The following is a 473-nucleotide window of genomic DNA, read 5'->3' on the forward strand; positions in this document are numbered from 1 at the left end:
CAAGAGCTGCATGACGCGACCGCATCAGCGACGCGTCCGCGTTGCAAGAAGAGGTGAGAAAATAAAAAGCGTACAGAGAGTCACGCCGGAGCGTGGCTGGAGGCGTGCCAATGGCACAAATCATCCCACGCGACCGCGTCACTGACGCATCGGCGTTACATGGGATTCCTGGCCCTCCACGCGATCGCACGCCCCACGCAGCTGCGTGCCCTGGATTTCGACATAAAAGGGTGCACAACCAATTATTGTGCTGGAGTGGTGCTGGATTGGTGCTGAACGCACAATTCTACCCACGCGGCTGCATGACCCACGCGACTGCGTCACATTCCTCTACAAGCCCACTCACGCGATCGCATACCCTACGCGATCGCGTCACCCCAATTTTGGCAAATTTATCAATTTGAACAGAGAGTTGTGCGGCCGCGAGGCTGTACTCGCGCCAGAAGCACAATATGGGTCACGCGACCGCGTGA

Source organism: Arachis duranensis, chromosome 3 (genome assembly GCF_000817695.3).
Source record: "Arachis duranensis cultivar V14167 chromosome 3, aradu.V14167.gnm2.J7QH, whole genome shotgun sequence".
Classification (NCBI taxonomy): domain Eukaryota; kingdom Viridiplantae; phylum Streptophyta; class Magnoliopsida; order Fabales; family Fabaceae; genus Arachis; species Arachis duranensis.